This window comes from Kryptolebias marmoratus, linkage group LG9, assembly GCF_001649575.2.
Source record: "Kryptolebias marmoratus isolate JLee-2015 linkage group LG9, ASM164957v2, whole genome shotgun sequence".
Lineage (NCBI taxonomy): Eukaryota > Metazoa > Chordata > Actinopteri > Cyprinodontiformes > Rivulidae > Kryptolebias > Kryptolebias marmoratus.
In genome coordinates this window covers 12,513,473-12,528,484 of record NC_051438.1, presented here as the reverse complement: position 1 = coordinate 12,528,484, position 15,012 = coordinate 12,513,473, and positions in this window count along the sequence as shown.

The following is a 15,012-nucleotide window of genomic DNA, read 5'->3' as shown; positions in this document are numbered from 1 at the left end:
TGAGACCAACTTTGTTTTATTTTTTTTTTATTGTTTTTCCATTTTTCCTCTCGGGCAACTCTAGCTCCTATGTGTGATGGCTTCAGGAGGTATTCTGACCTTCTTGGACTTTTTTTTTTTGCAATTTTGGAAGGTTGCAGCAGACTCGACACTGCTCCCATCATGGCAACGTCATTGAAAAGATTGGTCAGGATTCGGGATGGCTCCCAGTTACAGAGTTAAAACCAGGGGGGGGGCAGTCGTCACAATCAATGCCGTTATCCTTATCTGGATCCTACAACATGTTGTTGTTTTAAATTGTCAAGCCTGTTTTACTTTTACACTAGTATTGTTCCTATATTTGAGAAAGACAGGATGTTGCAGGCTTGTATGCTGACAATCGATCTGTCCAGTCCACAACCCAGGAGCTGGTTGTCTGGACACACTGATCAGCTGACGGAGGAGGGACCTGATGGTCTGACTGAGTTACTTTTGTGGAGAAGGGACCAAGTTCCAGAAGAACAACCGGAACTGCAGCCTCCCACTGAAAGCTGCTGAAACCAAGACTGAGCTGCCTGATTCCAGTTCTAAAAGGAAACCTTGGCCCCGCTCATCGCCCTCACGGTACCGTCCCTACAAGGCTCTTTCACCAAACAGTTCTGCGAAAGGGCCACAAAGACCAGTCCGTCTTTCTGCTGCCTCTGACTCACAAATCACCGATGGAGCCGGCCACGTCCCACGTAGACGTTAGCTTTCAGAAATGAAGTGAGTTCCGTGGAACCGAAAGACGGTCTGTGGGATGGGCGTCTCCCTTATATCATTTTCAAAACATGGTGACTTAAGGTAGTTTAGTGGTTATTTGTGTTTGGCTTAAAAATGAGTAAACCACCATCGATCTTCCCTCTGTAATGAACAAGTTTTTTTTGTTCCCTTTTCTCGTGTCGACTGTTTGGCCTCTGTTATCTCCTCACTTTGTGGCACAAAAGTGACGTTTGAGGGCTCAGGACCAAAGACATCCAACACGACGAACCAGAGGATAGCCTTGGGGACAACTCTGACTGTCCTACAGCGGGGACCAGTCCCAAGTCCTGACATGACCTCTGCTGGGCATCTCTGGAGAGACCTGAGAGCAGAGTCCCCGCCCCGACAGGCCCCGTCAACCAGGGTGGAGCAGAGAGAATCTGCAGGATGCTGTAATTGTTGCCAAAGGTGCTTCAGGTCGGTATGAAGTGACAGATTCATCAGATTTTATTTACTTTTCTTGAAATGATTACATAACTGTTTTTAGCTGGTCATCAGGCTACAACACAACAGTCAGTGCTTTCTGAAGCTACCGTCTGGATTCATGTGTTACTGATTCAAACTTCTGCTTCTGTCATCTGTGTTGTTCAAAGCTTAAAACCAACAAATGAAATTTGTAATGCAGCTAAATCCTTCTCTATTGGAAAAAGCAAATCGGATGTGTTTACTGTTGCGTTCTTGTACGTATTAAGGTACCTTTTATTACAAATTTCTAGAAAGGGTGTTGCTTGTTTTGAGCCCTATTTACCCAGACGGCGAGGAAAACCAATGTCGACCGTTCCCATGTTGCAGCTTAAGGTTTCCTGTGATCACTAAACCTTTTGTATTCTTACAGTGAGTTAGCCAACAGAGGGAGACAAACGGCGACAGAGAGCTCCAGCTCTGACACGCCGCCGCTGCTGTGACCTCATCTCTTAATCTGGTAAGCCTGAGAGAATGCGACGCGAGAGCTCTTTGTGTGTGTCCATATACCAGTCCTGCCATTAATGGCTCCTGGAGAGCGGCTGCAATCTATACAAATCCATTCAGATACCTGCTGTTACTCCCAGATAGAGATCAAACAAGAACAAGATCAACAAAATGAATCTATACACTTCAGAGACTATTGACATTTTTCTCTTAGCGGCCGTCTGAAAAAGGTAAATCGTTTCCGGGCGGCGCTCAGATTAGCGCTGCTCCCCGAGCGATGAGTGAGTGACTTCGTGGAGGTTTCGTTGCTCTCGTGGTTTTTATGAGCGGGACTGATCATTTTTTGGGGGACATCCTGGACATCCTTAAGGCAGAGCAGCCGACGTTTCTCCTGGGCTTGATCCCGTTTAAAGCAGCTCCTGCTCTTCCACGAACCATATCTGTCAAAATGCATTCGACCGGCCTCCTCCTTCTCCTGCTTGTATTTTTTTTTTTTTTTATATTATCTGCACAGAAATCATCATATACTGCAGGCACAGCCAGCTCCAACCCAGAGACCAGATCATTCAATATCATTTAGCCGACACAGTTCAGAGACATCACTGCGAGACGCACGTCCTGTTTCCTTTTATGAGTAAAGATTTAATTATCAGATTGTGCCGCACATCTGCAAGGCCACGTCGGACTTAGGGGAAAAAAAAAAAAAATTGCATTTCATCCATCTTGGAGCGGGAGGCCATCCAGAGGCCTTAAAGGAGATATTGTTCCACGTGTCACACCACTGAGTCCTGTCTGTGTGTGTGTGGTTGGAGTGTGTGTAGATCTGGGAGAACGTGGTCTGTCTGAGACAAATGTGAGTGCGATTCCAGCGGCGTCCCCTCACCTCGGGGTGCGACGTTGCGTTCGGGCGCTGGATAATCAGTTGCTCAATAAAACCCAAGCATCAAAAGCGCCACGATTTAAATGTTTTGGTTTACCACCGGTAATTGGGAATTAGAGGCTATAAAAATGTGTCAGATCAAATCAGACATGCAGGGCTTTTAATTTTTGTTTATTTAACTTTTTTTTTTCCCCCACCATTTGCTTGTCGAGGCAAATTCAACAGAAAATACAGAGCAAACTGAAATACCAGGAAGTAACGCTCTTATTTATCCACATTCGAGTCCAGTTCTTCAGATTTTTAAAGTAGGGTTCTGTGGAAAAGTTATGAACAATTAATGTCTTACCTGTTGTAGATAGTTGTTTTTTTTTTTCTCAACGCCCTCATTTTAAAGAATTAGGATTACTGTATTGTAGACGATCGGTGATATTATTGCGTTTTAAACACCGCTTGAATGCAGCAAACTTTATAAATGTGAAGCATTTAGTAAAAGTATTCGGTCAGGTGTTGCAGAAATTAACTACTCTGGAACACATGAAGGAACGGGAGGTGACGGACGGCATCAGTTTGCTGGTTTTGGCTGAAAAAATGCTTTTTATCATCATCATCCGTCTTCATAACACTCATAAAATATATTAACGCGCATCTGTTGCACTTTTTTTTAAATTGTACTGTATCAATTTACACATGCACGGGCCGCAGCTGTTAGTGTGTCACGTTTTCTATTCCCTACAAAATATTTCTGTACAGAACAAATGATTTTGGAGCCCATTGCCAGATTTCTGATCACTGTTTTTAACCGTACCACGTGACAGACGTTTAGGGCGCTACATTGGTGGATGAAAAACACCGTTAAAATTTCAAACTCCACCACAAAATGGCTGACTCGCTCTAACGGGCGCTACATAGTTGGAACCCCTTTGACTGTACCCACAAGCTGACGGCTACTCTCAGCAGAGTCGAAAAAAAAAAAAAAAAAAGTTGATTTCTGCCGCTTTAAAACGACTCTAGTCCGAAAAACTTTAGGAGCTGCTCATGTGAACGCTACTTTATGAAACAATTTCACATAACGAGCTCATTCTGACAGAAACGAGCGCGGTACTCCTGCTTGGTCGTGCTAAAGCTAGCTCCCGTTGGCGCTACCGTTTGCTTGCAAATAACCGTGAAGCTCTGTGTAAATAACTGCGATGTGAAGCGTTACTGTGGTGTTAGGGTGCATTAGAGAACTGTTCACATGAAACGTTTGAGGTTGGAGTTGTTTTAAGGTGACAGCACTCCTCTCTGGTCTTAGCCGTGCCCGTTAGCTTAGCCCGTTAGCTCAACGGTTCGGCAAGAGTTTGCTCCGAACTGAGGTTGTTCAAAGAGCTTTTTACAACAACAAAAAAAACAAGAAGACATTAATTGTCTATAGCGTTCCACAAAACCCCCCACTTTTAAAACAGATCTGAACTATAGCTGTAAGACAAACCAGCAATAGTTCTTACATTACAGCCCTTCAGGGTTGATTCCTCATGAGCAAAAACAAAAATATTTTTCTCTGCCTGATCTTCACCCTAGGATAGATGTACTAAGAGAGGATTTTCTGTCTCCTGGGAGACCTTAAAATGTCAATGAAATGAAAGCAGCAGGAAGAGGGAAAACATACTGCTGGTCTTGTTTTAGCGCCAGACAGCCTCCAACAAATTATTTGACACCACATCTGACGACTCGGGGAAAACCATAAAGGCTTGTTCTGATTTAGAGGGAGAATTGTAAACGTGTGCTCCGGTTTGTTTGAGCGGATGTTATCTGTGTCGGAGCTAGTTTTGTTTTGTTCTTTTTTTTGAGAAGGGGGGAAAAGGGCAAATCTGTTCCTTTTTCTACTTTGCTGTTTGTATTAAACATCCGGATTAAAAGACAATCATTCATTTATGGTTTATTTTTAACACTGAAAGATGGAAACCATTAGTCTACCCTGATGTGCAAATCTCAGAAACACATTTCACAAAAGCCACAGTGACAAAGGAAGAAACGAATTATAGTTTACGTGGAAAGGTGCAGCTCCAGCTTGCGATTGGACAGAATGGTCGATAAGCGAGAGCTGCTTATGATTGTGTTAGCAGGAAATGATTCTGTCCCAGAAGTTACTGCAGCCGCGGCTCTCTGAGCTACATTCAATTATTCCCCCACAGCCCAACTTGCTTGGATTTGGTAAATAAATAGAAAACAGGAGTCTGATAAGATATATATTTTTTTTTTCTTTCCTTTTCGCCGTTGTGCTTTTTCTTTTCCAGGTTCCTCCTCGGAACGAGATCGCGCGAAACAATAGCTTTTTAAAGCGTCAGCGTATTTTGAAGACGTTTTTACCTTCACAGTTCGGTGAGACTCCATGACATCCTCTTTGTGTTTTCCTACCGTCTTAAAGGTGCTCACGGCGAACTGTGAACAAGTTTACACCAGTCGTTTTCCAGATATTGTGATACGTCATTATGAAATAGGGGTCCACTCTCAATGTAAACAAAACCGCCTGAAAGCTTGAGTCATATCAAATATGTCCACACAGTATACATAAATATGACATTATTTGACATATAACCATCTTTTGTCTTGCTTGTCTTATCAAACCTGTTTTAGATGTCATTAAATATTTTTGTATTTATTTCTAACTAGTGACAATCTATACTTTTTTTAAAAATATATTACTGTATTTCTACATTTTTAAAGTAAGTTTAGTTTTCATGAGGCTTACTAAAGAAACATGATCTGCAGTCTGACTGAGTCCACTGGCCATAATTTGTGTTTAGTTTGTGTTAAAGCTTCATTTAGCAGCTGAGTTGGATGCATAAGGTCAATAATTACCCAATAAGGCTGACGGCGGGGTCACTGATTCAGCTAACGTCTGTTTGACACTGAAAAAGAACATCATGTCGCTGAAGGTGTGTTAGTTCAATCTGAGCTGTTCTCTTAGCTCTTAGAGTATGTGTTGTGAACGACTCTCAGCTACTACCACACCAAGGTTTAGCTCAATGCCTGCAAAACTCAGAGCTATAGCTGTTTTTATGTAGGCTAAGTTTGATTAGCTGTGGTGGCCCATCTTGAATTGGGTTGACTCCAAAAGTCAGTCAGTTGTAGATGTGCAGCCAGAATTACTTTCTGAAAAGTTTTATTAATATACATCATAAGATATTTTGCTAACAGACAAACAGACTTTGTTGTGACAGTTTCAGCAACTACCACTGTTTAAAACCCCCCCAAAAAACATCACTTCTCTGCAGCGGCCATCTTGAACCAAACTGACTCGTTGATTTGTTGATCAGCTGCAGACGTGCATCTGGCGATTACCTTCTGAGTTTCAGTGACATCCGTTTGGTTACTCACAAGCTATTTTCAAACACGCTTACACGGGCAGAGACGGGTGACAAACGATACACAGTTTTGGGTTTAAGGTGATTTCGTGACAGGCTCTACGAGCTGGAATGTAGCCGCGGCGTTTTGGGCCTCCGTCGAAGCCCAAATTAATCGTACGAATCAAAACACAAATTCCCAACACGGGAGGCGTGAAACCCCCGACTGACACTCTGGCTGATCTGAACATCATCAAGGAACAATATTATCTCTAACAAGCAGAGAAAGGAGAGGAGGAGAAGTCCCTGTGATTCTCTGCAGCCTGGTCCCCCCCCCCCCAAACAACAACGCCCCAGGTCCAGACAGCAACTGATTTTTACTGATCCTGAGTTATCTCCTCCGAACGGTCAAAGGCGGCCATTCAGCAGCCCGTGACGCCACATCTGCGTCAGCTAACGCGGGGAAACAGCCATCACATGACAGCACTCAGCTCCTAACTTTTTCATGTGGTGTTTGAAGGCCTTTTTATTTATATATATATATATATATATATATATATATATTTATTTTCTGAGCAGGGGAAGTGGAGACGGAGGGGCACGAGGGCCTGAGTGTCACCGTGACCCACCGGTTTAAACACATCAGTATGATTTATCTTTGAGCTGCTCTCCTCTTAGATCATCAAGACAGAGGGCAGAATGTATTTTTTTTATTTCTGTTTTATGGGAATAAATGGTGATTTTTATCTTCTTTCTTTTGATTTGCCTTTGGCTTTTATGCCGGTGTGATCCACAGTATTAGGACAGCAATGGCCTCTGTTTAGATGAGACAGATAGGACAGAAATATTAAATTATGTCACGATGTCGGAGCTTTCTGGCATTCGGTATGATCCAACACGCCTTATAGCTTGATGACCTAATCGAATGAAAATGTTTCCGAAAGGGAAAAAAAAAACACAAAGAGGAGTGAGAGTGAATCTGAAACCGGAGAGCGATCGCGGCCTCGGCACCAAACCCGCAGAATCTCTCTCGACCTGCTCGCTCTCAGGGGTGTCGTGAGGTTAAGTTGAAGGAGAAAACCTCACAGGGCGGCCATTACTCACCCGACAGGCTCCGCTTTAAAGACAAACTCATGCTCCAGCTGACTGCCTGTCTCCTTTGTTTTTGCTTTTTCAGGAGGAATATTTATCGGTGGGTTTTAGAGGATGCTGAAAAAGGAGCATCGGGATGTGCAGAATACCGTGTAGACATTCTCCCAGCAGCTCTGGAGCACACTTTAGAAGATTAATTCAGATTTATTCACATGGAGAACTGTGACGCGATGCAAAAACAGTAATTTTGAAGAAAAAAAACTAATCAAAGTTCAATGTTGCTGATGTTAGGTCCTTAAAATTGCTACCTTGGGTTTCTTTCACAGCTGCAAATTATGTTAACAGTGGCAGCTTTGCAATTACTTAGCTGTTTGTTTGTTTGTTTGGGTAAGCTCTATTCAGGCTGAGATCAGGTTACTGAAGCTGCCAGAACATGGCTGACAGCACAGTCCCCTTCCTTTTCTTCTGCAAGTCGTTTTTTTTGGACAGCCCCAGAGGTGCGTGAGGTCACTGTCCCGTGAGTTCGAGCAATACCCGCTGCTGACGCCTCCTGCAACAAAACACACAACTCTGATGGGTTATTGGGACAGGATGAATTATACCGCCTTTTAAGGTTTTACGCATTACGCTCATTTTTTTTTTTCATTTTCGTTTTTGGCTCAAAAGATGAGATTGTTTGTTTGGAACGTCGACTGTCAGTATCACGTCACGACAGTGGTTATTTTCACGTTACAAATAGCAGCAGTGGCGCGAACTGACGGCAAAGCTAACATCTCAACTCCGATTTTAGAAAAAATATATTTAAAAATCTGGGACATGGCAGCAGTCCAGTGGTCTTGTCCCTGTGTAGCATTTAACATTGCTGCGGGTGCCCGCGCCAACAGTGACCCAATCGTCCCGGCGCGGCACCAATTTTTTTGTAATTGTTGTGGATAATATGCCTTCAGTTACAGTCTTTAGAGGAAACAAGTAAATTGGGGTGGTTAATACTTTCTTATTTCAGTAAGTGTTGTTGAACACCTGTGTATCATTATCGTTTAGTTTTGTTATTTGTTACTGAGACCAATCAACGTCTCTTTATTAAGGCTGAAGACACTGCGGTACTGCGCTCAGCCATTTTTTGGTGTGTAGCATCAACTAATTACGTAGTGTACTGCCACCTGTCTTTTCAGAGAATACTGCACCGGCGCATGCGTCGAGTATAAACGCCTTCGCCGCTTTACTCAGGTTCAGCGGAATCCCGTGCAACTCTAACGTGGCCCTTTGGACCAGCTTCCAAGCTCGTCGGCCATGTCCGAACTCAACTGCATTTTTTCAACTTGAGGCCTTTTTTAAAGCTATCTGCGACATGTAAGATCCTGTTGACAACTTTCCCACCAGAGCCCACTTCCAAAAACTGTAAAAAAAATTTATTTCGGTTTTAATGTCTGTGAGCAGACCAGCAGTTAAGGCCACCAAACTAAAGCTCGCGTTCCCATCGTATTAAAGCACCAACAAATTACTCCATCACTCCAAAGACATGTTTTGATGAGCTCGTCTCGGGACAAAAAAACAAAAATGAAATCAGGACAACTGCTGCATTTCTACTATTAAAATCCTCCAGTGTTTATGTTTATGTCTGATTGAGTTTACAGAAAAGTACCAGAAACCCCTTATTTACAGTTATTACTCCCGGCCTCGGTGGACTCATTACGGCAAAATTAAATTGAGCCCTCCAAGTGGTTAAAGGTATAATTTCACTTCACCAATATCCATAAACTGCTCTTTAAAAGTGAAGCTTTTAAAAGGCATCATATCATGTTAATTACTAAGTTTATGGCCACAGTTTTGGAATATTAATCATATTAAACGCCAACATAAACTAATTAGCCAATTAGAGTGCAGGAAGAGCGTTGTATATTTGATTCACCTAAAAAGTTACAGCTTTATTCGAAATTAATAAAATGAATCCTGTCCTTCCAGCTTCATCATTGGGATAATTTCAATTTCTTTCTATATCATCGAGGCAAATAAACCGGATGAAATATGCAGCTTTTAGCAAGTCCTATTTAATCATCTTAAATGGTCTTCGCCATATCTGTGAATGTCCCCTGTTACCCCCGTTTCTACTAAACAAGAATATTTATTCACTCGTTTTGCGTTCCGAGCTGCTGAAGTTCAGGAAGAGATGGATTTTCATTTTGTTTGGGTTGTACTGAGAGCTAAATAAACAGTTGGCGTGTTTCTGTGTGTAAAAGATGCACACATGCAGCGAGAAGCTTCCTGCTGTTTGTTAGCTGCTGGAAGTAGAACCATCCCTCCATCTGTTTTCTTTACCCGCTTCTCCTCTCCGGGTCGTGGGGAGCTGGTGTCTTATCTCCAGCAGTCAACATGCGAGAGGCCGGGGGGACACCCTGGGACAGGTCACCAGGACACATGGAGACAAACAACCATTCACGCTCTCACTCGCACCTAGGGATGATTATAGAGTTACCATTGAACTGAAAACTGGAGTACCTGGAGTACTACATGAGCACTCACTCTGTCTGGTGAAACTTGTTCAACTTTGTTAAATGTGACCAGTCAAACACGGCCAGCCGAGCTGCGAACAAGACTGTTTGTGACGATTTTCCTCGACGCTGGCATTTCAGATATGTAAAGTTCACAAATTACCGCCTATAGAGAGTGCTGCTAAACTCAAGCAAGCGACACATAAAGTTGACATTTCGTAGTCTGCTCAAATAAAATGAAAACAAAAAGACCTGTCAGCTGGAAAAAGCGAGGGTGCCATTTTCCATGTATTCATCTCCCGGTCCTGCTGTTTTACTCTCTGTGGCAGAGTGCTGTCCCAGCTGTCATTGGTTAGATGGAAAGGTACATTTTAGGCCACTCTGTTCAGACCGAGGCACTGCTATCAGTTTAGAATCCCCAGCTGTAGCTTTAACCACATCTCCACATTACAATAAATGAATTACAAAGACAAACCACCAAAGCTGGTGTCGATTTCCAGCAGCTAAATTGTCCTTCACTGGCTGCCCTAATAAATTTCCGTCTCCAGGAACTCCAAGAACGATCCATTGTGTTCAGTTCTTGGAAACGTTGATGTCAAAGTGCAGGAGTCCACCGTTAAAACAAGGTAAATTTGACCTGAAAGGAGGAAAACCTCCCATGGAGCACAGGGGTGTAAATTTTTATGGTCCTGTGTTGTTTAACCACCTCTGAGTTGAACAAGGGCGGCTGTGGATCAGTGGTTAGAGCAGTTGCCCTCCAATGAGACAGCTGGAGGTTTGATTCCACCATTATGCTGCATGTGGACGTATCCCTGTGCAAGACACTGAACCCCTCACTGCCTCCGATGTGCCCCATCGGTGTATGAATGTAATCTGATTAGACTCTATAGATTGAATTGTTCAGATTAGCTTCATAAAGATGTAGCAGAGTGCTGTATAAATGTGTGTGGATGGGGAAATGAGGGCACAGATTGTGTTGTAAAGCACTTTGAGTGGCCTGGTTGGTTAGAAAGGCACTATATAAGTACAGTCCATTTACCATAACAATTAGTTTTGGGTTAAATCAAGAAGATCTTGGGGATGATAAAATACCATTTGTCTAAAAGTCAAACTCAAAGTGGACTAGCTAATTTGAAAAGAACTCAGAAAGAAGAAATGGAGGATGCAGGATGGTCCAAACAAATCACAGATCTGAGCCTCTGGAGAGTTCAAACAAAAAGTACCAAAGCCGGCGTCGTCTCACTGGCTTGCAACAAATCATGACCGGCATTTATAAGGGAGTTTCCAAAATGTCTGCTGCGGTTTTCTGAATTTCCTCACCAGAAATTTGTCTCATGTGTCGTTCTCAATTGTCACGACTAACTGTTGAGCCACTTTAGAGCCACGGCCGCAGCTTCTAAAAAAAAAAAAAAAAAAATTCACTGTTTTATTCTTGTTTATGTCGCACAATATGTCTGCCAACTCCTGTTATATTGCAAAGGTGTTAAGTAAAAATGAGTAAAACTGTAACTGAGACTTGGCTCGTTTTCCTCCCAGTTCTGAGCCTCCACCTGTCACTGGCTTAACGTTACAACGAGGGGTTTTATCAGCTGGAGAAGTCGTTCCCGCTAAAGACGGCAACGTTAGCTTTTGAGGCCAAGGATGGAACTACGTCCTCCACCGAAAAATATCTATTATTGTATTTAGTTGGTTTAAAAATATGTAATCTTTGGTTTTGTTCACAAACTTTATCTGCAGGCCCTGTCCAGCATGTCCTAAAATAGCCAACCGATTCCATGGGATATTCTTGCCTTCTCCATGTGACTACATATTCAATTGTGTGTGAAACCAACGTTTTAGTTGTTTCACTGCTGTTGGCTTTATGAACTCAAAGCTTTAAGCTGATTTGTGCACTGAAAGCCTGCGAGTATTAAACTTGGTCTAATGCTTTTTGCTGGCAAAACTCTTTTTTTTTTTTCCCTGACCTTTTTACACCTCCTTGGAAAACCATTTTCCCTCCCTTTTTTTTTTTTCCCTCTTCCCCCCCACTAGCATCGTGATCCTCACAGTTATTTCTCTGGGGGATCACAATGCAACACCAAGACCACTGACTTCAGGTTTCTTACACGGTGTAGGTGAGATTAGAGGAACAAGAAATCATTTGTAAAATGCAGCAAAAAAAAACAACCCTGTAACAAGCTTTTAGCTGTATTAAAGCTCCACCTGAGTCCGCAGCAGGAGTCCCTTTTATCAAGACAAACATCCCTCCCCCACCCCGCCTTTCTCTGCTTGTACAAGGAGCAGAAACGTGTTTTTCTGAGCTAAAATTAAATGTCCAAATCAATGTCCAGATTTCGTTTTGATATAGCTGAGGCTTGTCATATCACATTAAGACAGATGACCCGTGGGAGGTGATGCCAGGAAGTGTAATGAGGTGGATCCTTTCCTTCAAGAGGAGCTAATCAATATGCCTCTGAGACGTTCCCTTTTACAGCGTGAGCACTACTTTTTACATTTTTTTTATTTAACACTGCTGACACAGTTCAATTAAACTTGCGCAGCAGATAAAAAAAAAAACAAAAGAGGGGTGCTGGATTCAGTACAGGAGCTGAATCTAAATCGATTCAGTTTCATCACGTTTAATCAGTTCCCTCCCATTTCAGTGACGTTTCATGAGTGTCTTTCTTTTTTTTGCTATAAAGACAGGTGATCAAAACAATTAAATTAAGCACTAAAACGCGAGCCAGTCTCAGCTTGTGTGTGTGCAAAATGCACGGAACTGTTGACAAATCGCAGCTCGCCGCTGCTCCGTCAGGCGTGTTTGGAAGGACACGGGACGAGCGTGGAAGCGATTACGTCGAGGTGCCTCCGAGCCGTACACAGACACCTGATCAATATTCAATCTGTGTTATTTCACCCCACATTAGCGCCCCGCGCCGGGCAGCTTCGACGGCCAGGAGGGGCCTGTCGCCTCTCACCGAGCGTGAGAATCGCTTAATCAGAGAAAGTAACTAGGCTCTGCGTCGGTGGCGTCCCGATGTGTTTAAGAGTCGGCCGAGATGTCCGGTCGAACGTTCCGAACGTTCGTGTCAAATCAAGGAGGGGATTCTTCCACAGAGTGAGCCTCCGTGGGGCTAGATGTTAGTCGGCTTTATTCGCCACATGTCTTTATTGGTGCCACGGATGTTTGCAAGGACAGATTTTACTGTGGCTGTCCAGCAGATACGTCAACAGATGTGTAAATAGGTCCTTGATGGAGCCCATTCCTGACTAATTTACACATGATAGGAATCCAGGAACAGAAAGTTGCCTAATGGGGTCAACAGTTTTCCAGTTTTGAAGATAATTAATCATTCGGATGTGTAGAAAAACGACTTTGTTCATCTCTTGATTGGGCTCCTGCTGGGTTTGTTAAAGTCAGGAGGTGACCCTGGATTTAAAATAAATGAATGTGGCTCGTAAAACATAACCTTGTGTGAGGGAGCAGATGAACGACAACGCTTTATGGATTATTTGGTTAGTTACCCTCACCGAATGACAAATAAAGCCAAAGCAAAAAGTAACCAAAAGTGAAGTTCCTGAATGAGCACCTGACACTGAAGGCTAGTCGCCACCCAAGAATCAGAGGCTGGTATTAAAGGGTTAGTCTGGTCATTTTTAAAGTGATGTTCCCAGAAATAGTTACCAATATTATCTGTCGTGACATCAGCCATAGTGTGGCGAAAAGGAGTCGTCTTTGTCCCGGCTAAATATGACCCATTTTTAATAGTCTTTCAAGCTTATAAAGCAACCTTTTTAAAAATGACACACAGGCGTGAAAGAATCCTACAGTATCTAATATTACACCTCAACACTTTAGCATGATCATGTCACAATTATATTACTATGCTGAAACAATACCTGCAGAGGCAAATACGTGCTTTGCAACAGATCAGTAAATAAATAAATATTCTGAATAAATAATATTAATTATTACTGAGCTCAATCCAAGCTGTCCTTTCAGATACATTATTAAAGTCTTTCGTTGGGCGGTTTTCTGAATTCTTGGCTAATGGTCTTGAAGCAGTTGGCCTGACTTGTTATATAGACCAAATTACCAGAGTGTCTTTCCTCCTGAGGGCGTTACAAGCTAAACTCCCAAGTGAAACCAAACTCATAATAGAAGCCTTTTGATTGGTTGGTGATTTGGAGCCAAACGTGCAGCAGGTGTACACCCTAAAACAGTATTTTTATTATTAAACAAAACCAAAACCAGGAATTCCAGGTGTTAACAACCTCTGAGACTCGACAGGGGGAATTTCAGGTGAAGACCTAACTAAGAGGCTTGCAACACTCCTGGGAGGGGTGATCGGCAGGTGGAAACAGGTGAGCAGATTACAAAATGGCTGACAGAGCAGCGGAGAGATTTACAAAACCAAAAACACAGGAAAACTAGTTAAAAGAACAAAACCAACCGTGACACGGAGCTCAAACTATCGGAACTTTCTAACCAGTCCTACATTGGGTGCGTCCTTAAAATGGGATTTTAAGAAGAAAATAAAACAAAGATTTATTTTTATTTTTAAACAGGAAACTACAGCAAAAACTTCTTGAGCTTGTCGCTGCCCATCAATCTTCTCTATTCAAACACAACGCTACCATTTTACCCCAACTCCGTCTGGATCAGTGACCAATGATTTATTCACAGCAATAACACTGTTTACTTAATCTTACCAGAAAGACTTTTCCAGTTGGCTGTTGGCCTTTTTTTATTGCTCCCCTTCACAGTTTTCTGTGTGAGAAACATGAACTGTTAAGCATTATCTTTCTTAAACTCTGTCACGAGACCACTGTTCACTTTATCGATCCTTAGAGACACAGAACCCGCTTTCAACTTTTTTTTTTTTTTTTTCCAGAGTACGCAGACGCTACAAACAGAGGCTTCGCTTTGTGAGGGCAGCTTTATTTTCGGAGGAAGGTGTCGATGAGCACAAGGCAGGTCATTGTGTCGAACGAACAGAGGGCTCGACTCAACGTTTCGAGTTTCTGAGCCCGGATAGGAGCACGTATCGCTCCCAGCGTGGATCATTGTTGCTCACAGGGAGTCACGATCTCGCAGCTTCGCCTTTGTTCCGGTAATATCAGAATGTGATGTATTCTAGTGAGTAAAACAATAAAACCAAACATCTCCTTTGAGGGGTTTTCTAATTTAAGATACCGTAAAGCATATTTTGAAATAACTTTAACTCAAACATTGGGGTTAAAGCCGAGTATATAATAAGTTTGTATGGAAGTATTGTGATAATACCATTACTCATTACCATTCACCATGGTACAAATATATATATATATATATATATATATGAGGTAAGATGAAACGCCAGGAAAAGTCTCCATTTTCACACAGAAGCAGTTGGCCAAGAAAAGAGCTCTGAAAGACTAAACAGGAAGCTCACGATACGCCAGCCTCCGCAAACGTTGGGTTTCTAGCTTTCATGGAGTGCAGACACAGACAAGAACTTTAAGGCATCAGGGTGGAGAAGGGTTATGTGTCTTTGGGGAGCAATATGAAAGACCTTTG